The sequence below is a fragment of the Euprymna scolopes genome, chromosome 22 (assembly GCF_053919585.1).
Source record: "Euprymna scolopes isolate OS-2025 chromosome 22, ASM5391958v1, whole genome shotgun sequence".
Classification (NCBI taxonomy): Eukaryota; Metazoa; Mollusca; class Cephalopoda; order Sepiida; family Sepiolidae; genus Euprymna; species Euprymna scolopes.
The window spans coordinates 59038078-59049187 of record NC_136503.1 but is presented as its reverse complement, the minus strand read 5'-3'; the positions used below and the strand labels follow the sequence as shown (position 1 = coordinate 59049187).

The following is an 11110-nucleotide window of genomic DNA, read 5'->3' as shown; positions in this document are numbered from 1 at the left end:
TGTTTTCTGTTTCATTCATATTAGCCGGTATCCATTCTAAAAAAAAAAAACTTTCCTTCATTAATGTGTTCGTAATACTTAGTAAAGTACGGGCAAGAATAAATTGGGGGATAGCATTCATCTTCTTAAGAAAGTAAACACTAAAACCATGTTTTTTTTTATTATCGATAAGTCTCTATTCATAAATAAAAGTGTATAGGCATGCTTACCTGTTAGGGTTTAACTTACATCACCTCAAACCAAATACAATATTAAATAAGTCGCTATTCGACATAAATACACACACACATACACACACACACATATATATATATATAAATATATATATATATAAATATATATATATATATATATATATATATATATATATATATATATATATTTGCTTACTGTATTTCGGGGAAAGAGTCCCGACAAAGTGCTCGATTACAAAGAAAAACTTTTTCGATTTAAGAGCTAAATATTTATTTATTAGTTTTACAGAAGTTCAGAAAAACATTGTTACCGTCGGTTTTAAGCCCAAGCACAACGGGAACCCGTTAATGGTAACATGTAAATAATGTTCGGCTCTCGCCAGCCATCTTGTTTTCTGCCCCGGGGCATATTTTTTCAGCTTTGCATATGTTTGTTTATATAATAATTTATGTTTTTATTTATTAGACTATAGCTAGTTCGTGTTTAATTTATTTTAATCCGGTATGAATTTTCTTCTGTTTTATTTTTTTTTATTATTTAATGCGTGTTAGTAATTATGTGTGTTTGTTTTTTTTTTTTTGTCCGGTCTGCCTTTCGTTGCTTTTGGTTGGGTAAGGGGGAAAATTAATTTATCTTGTTTAACCTCTCTACTTTTTTTCGGTTGAGGGGAGACAACCAGTGTTTTAGTGGTCAAAGGGGGTAACTAATATATCTTATTTATCCTTTTAACTTTTTGTATTAAATATTATAATAGATGAGGGCGGGTGTGTCATTTAATTCTAAATTCTTTTATATATCTGTGTACTGTGTTATAGGCAGTCTTATTCTTCTTCATATATACTAATATTTGTGCTTAATGTATTTTGACAAGAGTCTAAATATCCGTTACCCTTTTCTGGTTTATGCGTTAAGTTGGCTGCATCTAGAATACTCTTGAACTCCTTTAGGTGGGGTCCTCGTTTATTGTTCTGTCTTCCCAGTTTATTAGTAGCGCTTATCTCCTATGCAGACATCCTTTCAGTGTCTCACTACGTACGTTCAAACAGACCTGACAAAAATGGTTGTGTTTTAAAACATAATTATTAGATCAGGGTTACGGTTTCGAATGAAGAAGATTTCATGTTTTCCATCATATGTTCCGTTTTGACAATGGTTTCAACCATTTTGTTGATAAAAAAAATTGATAATATGAGTAAACGCTTGCTTTCTTAAGTGGCCTTATGATTTTGACCAGGATTTATATATATATATATATATATATATATATATATATATATATATATATATATATATATATATATATATATATATATATACATGTACACACATATATATATATATGTGTATATATATGTATATATATATATATATATATATATATATATATGTATATATATATAAGCCATTTTGTCTCTGTGTTAGTCCATTCATGTTAGCTCGGAAAAGGCTGCAGCGATTTTTTTAAAGTTCCGACAAACGTAATTAATGCGCCTTTGAATGTTTTAGATACGTTTGGTATAGAAATACCTTCTTTTATTATTTCTATTGATAATTAGAAGATCTAATTTAAAAAGAAAATATCGATTATTTGCAAAAGTGAACACTTTTATACAGCCTAACATCACGACTCCTTTTTAGGTGTATTATAACGACGCAAACACAAAGACTGGGCGAAAAAACGTGTGTTTTAGATAGGTTGAAGACGCATTTCAAATACAGGTTTGTTTTTAACGCACATTTGAGCCATAATATTTCGCTTTTAAATTATATATTTTAATTCAATCCCTAAGTTAGTTTCATAAACTCAATTTAAGGTGTTTTACAGTGTAATTTAAACCACATTGTATTGTGGCCGATGCCACGCCGTGGAAAGGTCGAAGGATGCTTTTCGTTCTAAACTATAGAAGGTAATCGCCCTATTAGATTAAACAGGAGGAAATTTAAACGAGTTAGATTGCGACAAAATATTATGTATGCGGTAATTCTTTATTTAAATTCGATATTGGTTAAGACCAGTATTTTTGTTAGTGCCAGAATAAAAAAACACTATCGAACATTCCCTGTCTATAGTGCTCTATACAAATATCAATGCGTTTCTAAAAGTAATTTTAAAATGCATAAGTTATCAACAAAGATAGATAGAGTAAGAAAGAGAGATAGACTCGCCTGTTGGAGTGATATGCACTGGAATAATAAAAAAAAAACATTAAGAATTACTGTTTTTACTCATATTATTTACTACTTCTCGACGATGTTATTTACTAAGTTCTGGTGCTATTCTAACTGTAGTTTAGAAACATATAATTAATTAACGGATATAAAAAGAAGAGGAGAGTGACAGAGAAAGAGAAAGAAAGGAACCGGACAGGTTGATGCATATGTAATAAATGTATATACCTATTTAATGATTATGAGGAGGTAAAAAATTGAATATACAATCATTATCAGAATTCTTTTAATGGTCTCTGTATATATAAAAGCGAAAATGTGTGTGTATGTTCGCTTTATGTGTATGTCCAAGAAAGGCTTTTTTTTCCGAGAAGCGGTCGGTCGATTCACAACTTCTTAATTTTTTTTTACATCACATATAAATGATTATATCTACGAGGTAACAACGGCGGTCGCCTGTCTATTTAATTTGCTCGACTTGAAAAAATAAATATTCAACATTTTTCCATCGCCGCATGTGGATATAGCTTTTTCGTATAATAAAAGCGACACTAATTCTGGCAGTATTTTCCGGTCGCAGAAGATGTCCGAAAGCAATCAGCTTTGATCAATGTGGAAATATTTTCCTTATATCAGACGATTGCTATTCAATTTATACCCTTCCCTATTAATGGGAAGCTGCCCTCCCAACATCTTGGGAAAACAAAAATAAAACAGTGTTCCTGCAGTAAATAAAATACTACCCCGTAGTCAAAGTTTACCTCATTAAGTCATTAAACCGTACACCTGCCAATTATAAGTAATTAAATTCAGTCAAACATGTTCCCGTCACTATTTCGCGGTGGCCCCCTGGTTAACGTCGTTCGTGTTTTTCACACTTTGATTTTCAAAATTTGCCTCAATGGTTCGGATTTTTCCCTCATACTTACCTACCATAACTTTTTTATTTTTTTATTTTACCCATCCCCCGGAGTTTTGATTTATCAAAAACCACACACCTCGAAACAACCGGGCAACGCCGGGTACCCCCCCGCTAGTATACAATAAAAGTTTTTTCTTTATAATTGTTAAATACACATATGCATTCATATATATATATATATATATATATATATATATATATATATATATATATATATATATATATATATATATATATATATATACTAGCAAAAGTCCCCATCGTTGAGTGGCTTCAAAAACAGCCTACATAAAATCGACTCTGATTTATGAAAGTATGATAGGTTATGAAAAGGAAGTGTTGTAAAGAGATAGCTTCGAATTTGGGGGTATCAAAACCAAAGTAAAATATGATGAAACTAAAAATAAAATAGATAAACCCCATAATTTATCATACCATACCTGTTCACACTGAAACACTTATCAAAATATTTTGTGGATCTATATAAAAACCTTGTGACATATTTCCATTCTATGGAGGTCCGGTGCGAACGAACACCCCACAATTTTATTATACTCTATTTCTTCAAACTGATACATAATTATCAAAGTATACCTACGCAGTAGATATGAAAAGTCTTCGTTAACATTTGTGCCTATTTCAATTCTATAGGGACAAGTAACGTACGCAGACCCCACAGTTTTAATGAAGCCGCATTACGCCATATAAAACCTAACCTAACCATTCCTGTGATACGATGCATCTTCTATCATTATATGGGATCAGTTTTCTATAATAGTCAACCATATAGGAGCCTATTTGAGAACAGACACAAACAGACGTTCAGCTTTATATTATATATATATATATATATATATATATATATATATATATATACATATATATACACATATTTCAATATACATATGTATATATTTATATGTATATATAAATATATATATATATATATATATATATATATCTGTATGAGAATGTTTGTGCGAAACGATTTTAATAAATTTCCCTCTCATTGTTTGCTTTACAGACTCAACACTTGATAAGGAAGTTTGCAGGTTTGTCAATCTCAATTTATACACAGTAAAATATTTCGGATCAGAATCAAAATTGAAAAGAAATGTTATCTTTGATATTAAAAATTGAATCAAGTAGTTACGTTTGAGCATATACAAAAAATTACTAAAAATGTAGACATATGTTTCGGCAGATTATTTCAATTCAAGATTGTTTGTGTGAAACAAATTAAATTGTATAGCCTATATTTAATGCTGATAGGAATGGAAAAAGCTGGGTATGAATCTGAACAGTTACATTTATACTCATCAAAATTGTATATATATATATATATATATATATATATATATATATATATATATATATATATATATATATATTTCTTCCCCGTATGCATTTTAGTAAGAGAAGTATTAGCAAGTTTATTTCCAATCTTTTAATATTCCATTCAATACAGTTATTTTTGTAACGATGTTTCTTTTGTAATAAATTCGCCAACAGTTGACACTAATATTTTCCTGAACTACCAAATACTTTCGATGTATTTTTTTCGCTGACCGATCATAATGAAACTATAATAACGTCTCAGGCCTATGTAATTTATATTTTTCAAATAATTAGTGTATATATATATATATATATATATATATATATATATATATATATATATATATATATTATATATATATATTTCTAATTATTTATATGTATATATATATATATATTATATATATATATTTCTAATTATTTATATGTATATATATATATATATATATATTTCTAATTATTTATATGTATATATATATATATATTATATATATATATATTTCTAATTATTTATATGTATATATATATATATATATATATATATATATATATATATATATATATATATATATATAACTAGCAGGGGTGCCCGGCGTTGCTCGGGTGTTTGGAGGTGTATGCTGTGCAAAAAAAGCAAAAGAACAAAAAAAATGGTTAATTTTTTAAAACTTTGACCCCTATTATGACCCCTTAAAATTTATTGTTTCGGGCCCAACTTACTTTATTAAGTTAGATCCATGTTCAAGGAACCTATATATAAAATTTCAAGTGTCTAGACCCAAAATTGTCGGAGGAGTTTGGTAGAGTACTTAAAAGTCAAATCGTTGAAATTTGACCCCATAGCAGCCAAATTACTGAGTGATACCCGTCACATCGATTTTCCCAAATCTCAGTACCCGGTATTTTAAATTTCGAGTCTATAGACTTAAAATTGACAGAGTTATTGCGTAGGGAAATGTACACAGACAGACACACAGACACACAGACAGACACACAGACAGACACGTTCACTTTTATAGATATATAGATTATATAGCTACATATATATATATATCAATGCAGGTTTATATATATATTAATATTTATATATACGTATTTATATATATATATATATGTTAATATATATATATATTTATATATATTTATATTTATATATTTATATATATATATTTATGTAAATATATATATATATATATATATATTTGGTAAAACTTGTGATTAGTAAACACCTGAAGAGATTGTTCAATTCTACTGAAGAGCAAATATGTGTGTATATATGGATATGTGTCTATGTATATATGTGAGTATGTATATGTGTAGAAGCCTTGTGTGTATGTGGGTGTATGTCTGCATATAGATCCATGCATGTCTGCATATACATTGTTTATATATATATATATATATATATATATATATATATATATATATATATATATATATATATATATATATAGGTGTGTGTGCCTAATTTTCTGTGTATGGATGTGTAGAAATGTACATATGTATGTATGCGTATTTGCGTGTGCGTTAGCGTATGTATTAACTCTGAACTGCCTAAAATAAAAATCCATTGTAAACTGAAATGAACAAGTCAACCATATCGACAACGAAAATTTTAAATGGAACCCTGTACTGGTCAAGCCCATGACATCTATCCTAACCCTTTCCATCTTTCTCTCCCTCTCTGTCTCATCTACTTAATATACATTGCTTAACAAGCAAAAAGCAGTTAGAATTTAAAACCTAAACATTGTAACCCCCTCCTCACCTTACACCTTCTTTTTTTCTTTACCATACTCTCTCCATCTCCCCCTCCATATATCCATTTATCTCCACCCATGCCTACCTTAATCTGCAACCCCCACACACACATCTGATGTATTTTAACCTTAAAAACTGAAATATTGTCAACACCCGTCTCCCTCCCCTTATTATCTCCCACCCCCCTTTTTTCATATTTTTTTTGTATTTCTTCAAAAACATTTCTTTCTAATACAAACAACAATTTCTGTAAGCTCTGACGAGGCCAGTGGATCGTAAACATGGTCAACCATAAAAGAGATAAACATTATTCCCACAAACCTTGTTGCGTTTTTACATTTCATCTCCTCTCGTATGTCAGTTCTCATTTTCAAAAATCAGCTACAAAATATATGGAATTATATTCTTCATTTTAAATTTACTTTTTATTTGTAATAAATAACGTGAGGCTATGGAATTACTTGGGCAAACATCTTTCTTTCTATTTCCATAATTTATACAGTAAACGGATTAAATAGCAAAAGAACTACTCGGTATTAATTGTCTTTGATTTGTTTGAATATTGCAACTATCAAATAAATATTATTTAGCAAAATCCCGGAATTTATCTTTGATTCGGATTAATTAAACAGTTAATAAAAAGCGAATGGGGAAGCACAAATGTGGAAACTGATATTTTTACATAATTATATATATATATGTATATATATATATATATATATATATATATATATATATATATATGCATATGCATGTATATATTAGCTGTACCCTTCCACGCGTTGCTGTGGCTCGAAGTGGTGCAATGGAAAAAGTTCCAAAATGAGAAAAAAACATGTTTCTTATAGGTTTAATTTTCCATTTCGTATGGCTGCACACTTTTTGTTGTTCGATTTTCTTAGCTGATATAGAGATTTTCTGGTTTGGTGACTCTTGAATTCGTAACATAAATTGTCCATGTGAAAAAAAACAGTCAGTGTTTAATTATAAGCCCGACAATTATAAAGATTGTTCCCTGTGCTTTGTTGATGGTTATTGCAAACGATAATGAAATTGTAAAGTGCAATTTCCTAAAGTGTAATGATGTATCCTGGGCCCAACTCTTTTTCTGATCTACATTAATGATCTTCCAAATCACATCCTTACATCATTTGTAGACATGTATGCTGATTACACTACCATTCATGGTAGCACATCTAAGACAGTAAACAACCAAGTTCTCTCCTCTGATCTTGAGCACGTAGTACAATGGGAAAATGAGTTGCTGTTTACTTTTAATGCATCTAAAACCAAGTTTCTCTCTGTACATCATCAACATTCTGATCCACATCTCACATCAATTGAAATGGATGGCTCTCGTCTTCAGGAGACCTCAAGTTTTGACAAGCTGATTACACTACCATTCATGGTAGCACATCTAAGACAGTAAACAACCAAGTTCTCTCCTCTGATCTTGAGCACGTAGTACAATGGGAAAATGAGTTGCTGTTTACTTTTAATGCATCTAAAACCAAGTTTCTCTCTGTACATCATCAACATTCTGATCCACATCTCACATCAATTGAAATGGATGGCTCTCGTCTTCAGGAGACCTCAAGTTTTGACAAGCTTCTGGGCTTGACCATTACTCCTGATCTTAAATGGAACACGTACTTCAAATCTATTGCCAAGACCGCTGGAAAAATGGTGGGATCTTTCTATGGATCCGGTAAATATCTCACTGCTGATGCTATTCTCTATCTATAAAAGAGCCAGGTACGTCCAAGGATGGAATACTGTTGCCACATCTGGGCAGGAGCTGCTAGAAATGACTTGTGCTGCCTTGATAGAGTTCAAAATAGACTCCGTAGCCTCGTAGGAGACGTCCCCCCTCGCAAAACTTTCACAAGAAACACTCATCTAGCTGTAAACACTATCAATAATTCCCCTCACTCTTTATATGTGCCTAAACCTAAACGTAGATTCCATGAACAAAGCTTCTTTCTTATAACTGCACGCCTGTGGAATTGTCTTCTGTTTTCCTGTTTTCCGGCTGACTACAATATGGTTGTGTTCAAGTCTAACGTAAATAAGATCTTGATGAGCCGTTCCATATAAGTTATCAAATTTACCAAATTTTCATTACTAATGATTTCTATATTGTCCAATTTCTACTGTACACTCTTTAACCCTTATCCTTGAGTGGCATCTTGGCCTTGATAATGATGTGATGCCTATGGAAAAATGTATCTAGTGGAATCATAGGAATGCATGGAATGAAGATATATTCAATTGTGAAAGGCCCTGTTAAGATTGTTGTTTCTATGATATAGTGTGTTAATTTTTTTTTACTGCAAGCAATGTCCCATTGCAAAGCTTGGATTGGTTTATATTTCACAACATAATAATTAGTACGCAAAAATTTCTGTTGCAGTACATGCGGTGGCATCTCTGGCAAATATAGTTGTTGGATAATTATCACTTTATCTGCTTTCACAACAGTGTCGATGGATTTGAATTTGACTACCTCACTTGGAATTTTACATTGAGTAATAGCGGTAAGTGCATGGACGTCTTTGTATTGACCTGCAAGTATAGCTCGTTTACGCAGTCATTGAAATTCTTATAATTTGCATATCTGCAAAAACCTTTTAAACTAACTCTTCTTTTGATGTAATAAAATTACAGAAGTTAAAATTCAAATATAATACCAAAAAATAAATACGCAAAAATGATATGTAATTAAAAAAAATAACGCTAAAAATATTAGGCTTGAGATTATCGACGCCCGTTTCCACAACAAAACAAAATAAAAAAAACACGCCGATTTTTTTTTATATGAATAACACTACGGCCAAATTCTATTGAGAGGGAGGAAGGTGGGAGGCAGGAAGTGGGAGGCATATCACGAGTTAGTCAACCTATTTTAATATAATACGAAATGATAGTTAATGAATTTGGTGATATATATATATATGTATATATATATATATATATATTTATTTATTTATTTATTTATTTATATATATATAGGGAGAGAGAGACACGTCAACAGAGAGAGAGCGAAAGACAGAGAGAGAGACATGCCAACAGAGAGAGCGAAAGACAGAGAAAGAGAGAGAGAGAGAGAAAGAGAGAGAGATGTCTAGACAGGAAACGAGATTCGTTTTACTGTGTTTTAAAATGTAAATAAACATATAAGAGTGATTGCATTTGATCACATCCCAGGCCTATACCCTCCTTATTTTCGAGTAACGTCTGTTTCTACAAAACTGATGAGACCGCTTGAATTCTAAGAACCGATACTACACTTTGATCTTATTTATATATTTTATTTCTGGCAAAAATACAAAAAACATGCAACATTTACTAAAAACAAAATTAGCCACAAGCCCCTATAAGAAATTGGGAGGGGGAGGGTACAGGGTCTTTTTGACTATGTAACAGATGAGACTTTGAAGTCTTTCTCTTGACTGGCAACATTTACCAAAATACCTCATTCACTCTGTGGATCCTAATCTAGCTAATAACCCAGCGTTCAATGTAAAATTTAATTATGTACAATTTGTATATTCATTTCTGTATGTCGTGTGTGCATTTTTTTTTTTTAGTGTGTATATGCATGTGTGTGAAAATAAAGTTCGATTTCATTAGCCAAAAGACCAAGTAACCGTCTTATACAGCTTAGTTTTCTCCCGAGCAATATCTCCTATTAAAAAAGATGCATAATTTATATTTAGATAACTTATTTCAATATAATACGAAATGAGAGTTAATGGATTTGGTGATATATATATATATATATATATATATATATATATATATATATATATATATATATATATATATATATATAGATAGAGAGAGAGAGAGAGAGAGAGAGAGAGCGAAAGACAGAGAGAGAGACACGCCAACAGAGAGAGAGCGAAAGTCAGAGAGAGAGAGACAGACAGAGATAGAGAGAGGGAGAGATGTCTAGATAGGAAGCGAGATTCGTTTTACTGTATTTTAAAATGTAAATAAACAGATAAGAATGATTGTATTTGATCACATCCCAGGCCTATACCCTCCTTATTTTCGAGTAACGTTTGTGTGTACAAAAATGATGAGATGGCTTGAATTCTAGGAACATATATTTCACTTTGATCTTAGCCAAAAAGACCAAGTAAAAAACATGCGTATTATATATTTTTCGTATCTTAGTTTGATTTCTAAGAACAGATACTACACTTTGATCTTAGCCAAAAGACCAAGTAACCGTCTTATACAGTTGAATTTTCTCCCGAGCATTATCTCCTATTAAAAAAGATGCATAATTTATATTTAGATGTCATATTCCAAAAATCACAGAAGGCCATCCTTATTATCGATTGACGCTTGTTTCTCTCCTTAATTTCTTAGTGGGGGTGGGGGGAGAAGGATGAAACCGCTTTTACTCTAAGAACAGATACTACACTTTGATCTTAGCCAAATGACCAAGTAACCGTCTACTACAGCTTAATTTTCTCCCGAGCATTATCTCATTCCAAAAATCATCGCTGAACTAAAAACATTTTTATTTAGAAGGCCCTCCTAGCCGAAAGACCAAGTAAAAAAAAAATGCCCAGCGTCGCCCGGGATGGATTATCTGTACTAGCAAAATACCCCGCATAGCCCAGGATTGGATAAAGTAGGAGTATATGCACTAGCAGAACAACCGGCGTTGCCCGGGATTGTAAGACATAGGTGGATGTGTACTAGTAGAAT

General features: G+C 31.2%; 1 pseudogene; it reads right to left on the bottom strand.

The window, feature by feature from the left end:
• Window positions 1-10469: 10469 nt before the first annotated feature.
• Window positions 10470-10625, bottom strand: LOC145244189 (U2 spliceosomal RNA; annotated as a pseudogene).
• Window positions 10626-11110: the final 485 nt, after the last annotated feature.